We start from the raw sequence: 8,867 nt of genomic DNA on the forward strand, positions 1-8,867 counted from the left end.
GCCTGGGTGCGGATTTAGCTCTGTTGTAAAGCTGGATCATATACAGAAGCAACAGTCCTTGACACTCTGGTAGAAGGTTCTGATCCCAATCCTGGCACTATTCGGAGCATGTCTTCCCCCCTACATTTTCTGTCTCTCTCCAGTAATCCCATCTAACAGCAGCCAAAAGCCTGAATAGATTTTAAAAATAAATTAAAAAACCCAGTATACTGGAAAATCCTAATAAACACAACTACTGGGTACAACTTAAAGAGAAAAACTACAGCAAACAGGCCAATTTTTCTCTACCTTGAGCACCTTTGGATCTGACAGGACTGAACAACACAAATGTACCCCTGCCCCATGTGTACCAATCAGTGTTATTGGAGTTCACTCTGGCAGCTGTGTGTGTTTATCATCTCTAAACAATTCTACAGGCTAATGTTTATTTAAAGAAAAAAAAATCCAGTACTCCTCTGTCAGACTAAATCAGCATTAACTGGTATTTTCATGGCGACTGGTCTTGTCCCAGTACAGAGGTCATGACTGGACAGGTTCTGGTGTCATTTTATAAGAATAGATCCACAGCTAACACACAGACAGAGTACAGACTGAGTGACACCACAGTCTAATCACAGCCTGATACACAATCAGAGGGTGAAAGAGATAACATGGCGTCTGTGTCCTCAGTAAGAGTGATAGACGGATTAGGACAGAGAAGAAATAATGGATGTCTTTTGACCTTTGAACATCCCTCTACACACAAAAGACAGATGCTTAAAGTGGAGACGGGGAATCCATGACGAGGACTGGGTGTTGTTTCAGTGTCCATGATCAAAATAATCAGAAAAATATGGCAACTCTTTTGACTTTCGCTGCTTTATGCCTGCAGAAAAAAAGCCAAGCCAGAGCCCTTTATCTGTATGATTTGGAGTCTGGAGTCAAAGTAATATGTTTTTAAAAATGAAGAGGGATTTTAGCATTAATTCTGAGTAGTTTTTCTTTTAAAATGTGTCATTCTTAAGCAAAAAAAACATGTTGAAAAGGTTTTTGTCTCCTTTTAAAAAAAAACATGAAAATGCATCTTTCCTACAGCTAAAACAAGAAAATGATTAACAGGTGAAATAAAAAAAAAGACTGCTACAATAAATTATAGCTACCTGCTGATTAACTGAGAAGAGAGCCTAATCATTTGTCAACAATTAGATTTTTTGTTGCTCAGTGTTAAAATGAATATTTTCAGGGTTTTCAGCTGTTTAATGAACGAAACAACACTTATGAACAAATTCTATTTAGGGTTATAGGAGTTGGTGAACCGCATACAAAACAATTATTGAAATATATAATAAATATTTCTTTAATCAATGAAAAACAATGTTTATGTCCTTTTTTGCACAGAGCAGCTTCATGTGCTGTTATATACAGGAATGGTGAGTCAATCTAGGAGAGGCATTAAGAAGAGGTAAAACTCATCTGTTGAGCAAATCTTAAAGAGGAATCTTTCCCTTTTATTTTGTCTTCTTTTTAAACAATACCTCCTTAAACTTGTCTCCCCCTCTCTCTCTCTCTCTCGTTGTGGCCTAGCTGGCTCACCCACTGTCAGTCACTCTTGTTATTTCAGTAACAGAGATCCTGGGCTTGGCTGAGGAATGTACAGCTGTCTGGCATATGGATAATACTAGAATTTAATTTCTAACACTGCCTTCCCTCTTGTAAGCCCCGTTCCACCCTCCCCCTCTCTCCCTCATGGTGAAGAAGGGAAAATATTTTGAGGGGTGGCTACATGAACAGCAAATGTAAAGGAGTTCTGAGTGTCTCTCTGTTAAAGAGGAACAAGACCCAAAGCAATTTTCTTTTTGTTTAACTCATTATTAACATTATGCTTCAACAACAGTACAAAATAAGCAGCAGATGTACCATGATGTTAAACCTCACTGTGTCTACAGCTTTTGGATATCATGTATTTCTTCGAAAACGGATTCTCGTTTTCTAAAAAAACAGGTTAACTATTATTGACACTGCACAAATGTTGTTCTGCTTCTGGTGATCATTCTGTTTGCTAAAACTGGAATCAAGTATTAGCAGTAGTCCTTGTTTATGTTGGGGGGGGGGGGGGTCGGGGGTCCAAAGTTTATCTGGGGTAATAGGCTTCAGCAGTCTGATTTAATCGAGAGAGTCCCCTAAAGTCATTTTAGTACAAATCCCTGTCTTCATGTCAATCCCAAAGTTTCAAAATCAAACAAACCTTTAGTTTAAATTTCCATCTGATTTCAACTTGAAGCGTCTAAAAAGCTTTAAAAACGTTTGATCAGACATTCCAAGTAATATGTTGTCATCTATGCCATTGGAGGCATATAACCAGTTACCTGTAGTCTATCTAAGCAAAAGCCATTATCAAAATAAACAACGTTTTTCCAACATTTACGTACATCGAAGTTGTGAACCCGTCATTTTCAACAGAATTATGATATGAGGAATAAGTATATCTGCACTTTGTAAGTTTTGAAATTCTGATAACAAATAAGCAATACAATGTGTACAACTTGCAAAAGCTTATCATCAAACTTTCTCAAATCCCAAAGTTATTTCTTAGAATTTACTTTGTCAGGTAAAAAAAAGAAGATATGAACAAAATTCAGCATGATATCGGATCGGCAGACGTTAGCGTAGGAAGGTGATTATCAGTATCTGCTGATATGAACATTTCAGCCGATATTTACAACCAATTTTTAGGATGGCGTTCCTCAGCTGTGAATTTCAGTTGTATGCACAAATAAGTCTATGGAGTTTTACGCAGAACCAAAAGACCCCATGTCTTTTGGTTCACTCGCTCCTAGTTAGGACAAAGATTTGTCTGCATATTGGATATAGGCAAAAATCTTACACCCCCAAAAGGAAGTGGAAATCAGCAAATGTTAAACAGCTAGTCTAAGAAAGTACTGCTGATTGATCATAAACATTTATGTACCTTTATATTCATTAAACTATCATTATAAATCCAGCAAAACACTGATCATAGGAGGGTGATCATAAAAGGAAGCACAAGACTGCAACCAATTCAATAGGAAAATTCTTATAATTTCAGCTAGGGACGCACAAAATTGGATTTTTGCAGATACCCGGTATTTACAAAGTAATTTTGGCCAATGTCATGCTGATATTTAGAAGCTTCAGTCCATAAAACACACATTTTAAAGCTTGAGGATGAACTAATAAACAAATACAGTCATTTAACATATTTTAAAGTGTAAGGAATGATGATAAATAAAGGAAACTGACATACATCTGTTGGTCCTGCCAAAAACCCCACTAACCTAATGTTTGTACGGCCAATATTTACAACTGATAGAGGAAGATTTTATGGACAAAATATCGGTTGTATCAGCAGAAATTTTCACATCTGCCCATACTGATATTTCACTTTTTAAGTTAATATCCACCGATACCAATATCAAACCGATAATATCATGTATCCCTACTTTAAGCCAAATATGGCAAATTCGCTTGGTAGAATGGGTTAAAATATTTTACCTTCCCTTTTGCAGACCAATCTATTGAAAGACCTACAACAAAACACAATATAGAGCAGCTCAAGAACAAATGCAACAACATTAACAGTCAGTAGGCAAATATATCAGCCTCAGAAACATGTTTCTGTTTAGACTGATGGACACATGGACTCAGGATTCACTTAAACATTTTTGAAAACAGAGACCATCAAGGTTTCACCTATCAGCTTAATAATGTGAGCACACTGCTTTATGTTCAAAAGGTTATTAACTCATCAGTGACAAACACACAGAGCTACAACAGTGGTCCAGCTGCTTTTTAACATTAACATATTTAGGATAAATTTAAGATTAAAAAAACACATTTTTAGTCCCTAATATACAACTGGTGCTGGTGAAAATCAAACCTAATGACCTCCTTTCATGACTTGTTTTGTCCACAACACAAAAGACACTCAGATTTTTACTTTTGGGAAAGAAAAATTGAGGAAAACATTTACTTTGATTCTCAATTCACAAAAATAATCTACAGACCTAACAAATGGTTCTGTCTGTTGGCCAGACAACACCAGTCAGCTGAACATATCAAATGAAGTATCAGAATAACACATCCAAATTTTATTTTACACTGTTTTGATGTTATTATGGCTAAATTATGGTAGTTTTCTCAAGAGCTTACTTTGTTATCCTGGAAAGACAAGCTGGGTGTCCCATGACAGTGTGTTTATTTCTCAAGATCACTGGGAAAAAAAAAAATCGCCATTCACATGTTATCACAGTAAAATAAATGTGTGCCCGCACATTCTCCCTGCTCTTCTTCAAGGTTTGTTTTGGCCTGTCTTTTTGTTCACACACATCTGAGATCAGAATACTTTTATTTTATAAAATACAATCAATTTTGTCAACGATTTCCCCCAATGACGGTGGTGGTGGTTGGTCCCAAGGCTAGACCAGAGGAGAACCACAGGGCGCAATGATGTATCAATGCATCGTCTGGCCTATCATCAACGCATCAATTAACTCATCAACAGTCTGGTATGCTGTAAATCATTTACTATAGTGTAGGATTACAACTATGTATGATAGTTATTTTTATGCACATGAGCCCTGAAATTAACAAGCATTCCCAACACGCCAATAGCTCTGTTTCTGTTTAATTTCTCAATTTTAGGAAGTTCAGATCTGAAAGGGGCGAGTAAAATAAACAGCTGCCGATATTACGAAGTCGTGGCGGCAAACACAAGTAGATGAAAGTGAAATTGACAAACAGATAATAATCCGAAAATTAAATGGTCTGGGTCTGCAAACGCTTTTGGACTGGGGAGGAAAGTACAAAATTAAAGCTAGATAACAGCTGGAAATTTGTTTCGAGGCAAACTTAACCGAGATCGTTATTTAACTTCAAACTATGCATGAAAAGGCAATAATGGTTTTAAACAACAACCTCGTTGCAACTCGACGTGCTTTCCTCCGATATAACAATAAACTGCAGCACAACAAACAGAGCTAACTTATAGTAACTATAGTTAGCCTTGAGGGAATTGCTTACCCGAATACAACTTAGAAAAAAACATCCCTGGTATCAGATAATTTTGGCAGGAAAAGTGTATCCTTTAAGTTTACATCTGATGATAATTTAAATGTATTGACTCGCCACCATACTATAATTACAGATGAGCAGCGTTAACTATGCAGCAAAGTTAGCTAACCGTGGAATGTGGCTAACAAGCTTTTCAGCAGTAAATATCTCCATAAAAGCAAAATCTAACGGCAGCAAACCTCACTGATCATTTCATTTAAACTACATTCTCAGATACTTGTCAATCAATAAAAGTGTTTTTAAGAGTAAATAGTGATTTTAGACCTCAATAATATTTATCTCCAGGCTGTTGCAGAGGTGAAGCAAACTTTTTTTCCACGACAGCAGCTACGAGGATCCGTCTACACCCTGGCGCCAACATACTTGCGAAAAAATCTTTTCGCTGTGTTGTTTATGTGACGTATTGTCACGACCAACATATGTATAAGATAGAATAGAAATTTCCATAATAGAAAAGTATTTGGGGTGTATGCAGCAAGACAAGAGTAAAACAAAGACATTGTCTTTTAAACCCGATTTCTCGTAAACACGAACCAGGCAAACCATAGGACTGCGTTAGCCCCAGCAGTTACACGGAGCCCAAAGTCGGACTCAGACCCGCAGGCTGGAAATGAAGTTTGGGATTATTTTGTCTTACCTTCCTGTCTTTACTTTCTCCAGAAGACGTGGCACTCATTTAGATACAATTTTTATGTAGTATTTCAAGTCCATTTCCATTGGAATATTACGGCAACAAAGCGTTAAATCCCAGATTTTTCTGTATTAATTTCAGCTTCGTACTGTCTCGGCCGCCCGCTCAGTCGGTCTGTGGTTTTGCTGTTTAATGATGGAAGGGAGCAAATACCAGCCTCACAAAGATCGTCTGTGAGTGAAGCGATGGCTCACTTGTATGCGTACACATATAGCCACATATCCGGTAAAGCAGCGCGAGTTACCAATTCGCATGCGCAATACAGTAACACTTCAGGTATCTCTTATTAGTTTGAATCTCGGTGTTGACATTAAATGTCAGCTATGAGTTAACAGTCTTTGATGTTGCAGGTAAAGATTGATTGAAATTATACGTTCCCCCACACATCATTAAGCCATTTTAACAGTGGATGTGCAACTTTACAACAATTTACAGCCTACAAATATAAAACAGTAGTCGACTTTTAGGCTGGTTTCGGTTATTATTGATTCAGTTACATTTGCCTGAAAAAAAGTGGCAGGTTTCCTGTATTTCCAGAGGATAAAGTAAATCAATATGGCGTTTTATTGTACAACAGGTAATTTTTTTTTATTTTTATATAAACCGACATAATTCTACAAAAGGAAAACGCTTTTAGTTGGTGTATGATAGCATTTTAACACAAATGAACTATTGGCCTTGTGTGAGTGTTTCCAGTTTGTTTTGGTCTTCTGATACAGACGTCGAGTGAGAGCTCTTTCTTTTTCTCTTCTCTTCGATTCCAATCAGTGCTGCTGCTCAGTCCCGCAGAGACCTGTGGGCTTTTATTGAGAAATCAAGACCTGAACGAGACTCAGGCGCCCACTGCTGCTGGTTAAGAGAACATCATGTCAGTCAGGTACAGATCTCTACTACTACAACTACTGCTGTAAATAGTGCTGCTGCTACTACATACTAGTATTATTACTAATACTGCTACTTATAATAATAACAATAATAATGTTCTAAACCACTCAGACACATTTGATTTTACCATTTGTATCAGTAATGCTCAGTGGCTACATGTTGCAACAGATTCAGACAGAAATAGACTCATAAAACTCCCTTCTCTAAGATCATGACCCTGTTTTTCTGATGACATGAGCCACAAAATGGCTGAAATCTTTTTTAAAAAAGGAACTTACTGTAAATGTTTCGAAACTGATAGATGATTCAAAGTAGCAGAGTAAAGGGAGGATTCTTCTGAGTACAATGAGAAACCCACACGTGATTATTTTATATTTCAGGCAGTTCTTATATAATGATGCACTTTATGTCACTTAAGAACTTTTTGAAACTGCCCTTCCTGACAAGCAGGAAAGGAGACACAGGCCGGACTTCAGCCAAGGCCTGTCGCATCAGTGGGGTAGAGTGAAGCAATCTGAGGCTGTCCTTAAGAAATCGCTCAAAATTTAGTTTCACTTCAAACATTTTGACAGTGAATTCCTGCCTTTACATGAATGCATAGGAGATGAAAAGATAGTAAAAGAATATTTAATAGAAGATGAGTCATGAGAGAAATATGACCTTTTTCTTTCACTTTGTTTGCAATTCAGTTCTAAACTGGTGAGACAGTTTTTTACAGCGTAAAATGAGTGATTAACTGCATATAATTGTTTGGAGCGTCCCTACCACAGGGCTTTGGTTTATGCCTTTAACTATGATCAAAATCTAGGAGGTTATACTGAGGTCTTCATCAGAGCAGGCTTGTTTTTCACACTCTGATGAAGACCTCAATGTCAAATCATACTGGCTTTTTTAAATGACTTTGATTTTATACTTTAGGTCTTTTAAGTACTCCATCATTTTTGCATTTTTCATGCTTGGAGTGCCTGGTTTCTCCCATTTTATTGTTCATAACATGAGACTAATCATTTTCTTTGACAACATTGAACAACCAGCCCTCCCTTTGATTTCTGTTATTATATCTGAGTTTTCTCTATCATGAAAGCCACGCAAAATCAAAGTTTAATTTGAAAGCAAAGTGAATTAGGCCAGGGGTAAATGTGAATTTTCACACGCACATTTATAAACACCTAAGCACATGCACTTTAAATGTACTGGTCACTCAATACTGGTCAGTAAGAATAACCATATAGCCACCTTCTGTACTGTTATATGTGTGTCTATGTATAATAATGTACTGTTGCTGTATCTGCATGTTGTCTGGTTTGATGGGTTTTTTTCTCATTATGTACATGATGGATGTACACTTCATATGTAAACCATCAACGTGCTGGGGACTACAGATGGAATTAGCCTATGGCTACAATCTGCTACTTTTACATGTCCATGTTCATTAATGTGCTTTGTCCCCTATAAAATGACTGAACAAAAACCTAGAAATACATTTCAACTTTATAATAATTTTTTAGGGTTTATATTCCATACAAGGTCCTGCAAACAATATCAATTAATCAATCAATCAATCAATCTTAGAAGGTTTGGCCCTCCCTGGCATAAGATTATATAACATTTAATTTGAAATGTCAAAACTGCTTAAGCACCGGAAAGGAACAGACTTAGAACTGAGCTGGGTCTAAATTGAGCAAGAAGACTGTTTAAACCTTTGGATGTTCTCTCCCAATGACTGGCCACTGACAAACATGGCTATTCTACAAACAAATATATTGGCACACGCCACGACTGTTTGGAAAGAGATACACAAAGCCCGTGGGGTGTCACAAGACAATTTTATGCCTCCCCATGGCATAATCCAGCCGTCCATGATTAGGGAAAGGATTGGTTTGCTGGAATCATTGACTCATAAAAGGCAAGATAAGTGGCGTGTACAAGGATGGAGTTTTTATGTATTTTCCAGAACATGTTGAAAATCAATCTGGTCAATAAGAGCAATCTTTGGAACTATCTACACATCAGAGACTGTTACTAAAGGGCAATTTAGTTTAAGTAAGAATTCAGTGGTGGACTGTTGTGATTTACCTGGTATAGTACATACAGCATCTTGATTTTATTAAGGTTTCAACAGATTACAAAAGAACATTTGTAAAAGCTTGAGGCAGACAGACTTGGGGTGAAAAAACAGACAAACCACCAAAAGAGAGGCTGT

At 37.0% G+C, this 8,867-nt stretch overlaps 1 protein-coding gene across 2 annotated transcripts in view; it reads right to left on the reverse strand.

The window, feature by feature from the left end:
• The window catches only part of LOC121511016 (bone morphogenetic protein receptor type-1A-like), a 71,518-nt gene extending 65,620 nt beyond the window's left edge, over positions 1-5,898 (reverse strand). For both annotated transcript variants that reach the window (XM_041789486.1, XM_041789487.1), the window contains exon 1: positions 5,726-5,898. The gene's annotated coding sequence lies outside the window, so the exon portion shown is untranslated. The remainder of the gene's footprint in view (positions 1-5,725) is intronic.
• Between the last annotated feature and the right edge of the window lie 2,969 nt (positions 5,899-8,867).

This window comes from Cheilinus undulatus, linkage group 6, assembly GCF_018320785.1.
Source record: "Cheilinus undulatus linkage group 6, ASM1832078v1, whole genome shotgun sequence".
Lineage (NCBI taxonomy): Eukaryota > Metazoa > Chordata > Actinopteri > Labriformes > Labridae > Cheilinus > Cheilinus undulatus.